The sequence below is a fragment of the Mauremys mutica genome, unplaced genomic scaffold, assembly GCF_020497125.1.
Source record: "Mauremys mutica isolate MM-2020 ecotype Southern unplaced genomic scaffold, ASM2049712v1 Super-Scaffold_100036, whole genome shotgun sequence".
Classification (NCBI taxonomy): Eukaryota; Metazoa; Chordata; order Testudines; family Geoemydidae; genus Mauremys; species Mauremys mutica.
The window spans coordinates 150,615-151,175 of record NW_025423256.1 but is presented as its reverse complement, the minus strand read 5'-3'; the positions used below and the strand labels follow the sequence as shown (position 1 = coordinate 151,175).

The window sequence follows — 561 nt, the reverse complement described above, 5'->3', positions numbered from 1 at the left end:
AACCCCCTGCTCAGCCAATAAGGGTAGAGACTGAGGACAGGAGGCTGAGGGTTCTCACCACCAAGACCAAAGGATGGCCCAGGTCATTGGTGGGGATCACTGCTCAAGCACTATTTCAGCCCCACATTTTTGAGTGGACCTCCCACAGTGAGAGCTGCAGAGCACTCCCCCACAACACACACACCCCCACCCTTCTCCTGCTGCCTAACAGTATGTTTCTGCCTGGTTTTGAACCAGGAACCTTTTGCGTGTTAGGCAAATATGATAACCACTACACTACAGAAACTCCATCTGCTTGGCTATTGCTCACCCTAGCACAGACCGATGGACAAACCTGGAGAAAGTGGTGGCAGCCCTTCAATGGGCCAGCAGGCAGAGCAGAAAACTGGAGCCGGGGCTCAGGAAGTCGTCCTTACGTCGCCCTTGTGACTCCAGCTTGAGGGAGAGCTTCTTTTTCTTCCCCTTGCTGACAAAGAGCAAGAGAAGAATGAAAGGTCAGGTGGGCCAACTCGGTGCAGAAGCCCATGCTGCCTTTTCCTGCTGCATAGCCTGAAATGAGGG

At 53.5% G+C, this 561-nt stretch overlaps 1 non-coding gene across 1 annotated transcript; it reads right to left on the bottom strand.

The window, feature by feature from the left end:
- Positions 1-213: 213 nt before the first annotated feature.
- TRNAV-AAC lies at positions 214-286 on the bottom strand. Its single transcript has one exon. It is a non-coding gene; the product is annotated as a tRNA-Val (tRNA).
- Positions 287-561: the final 275 nt, after the last annotated feature.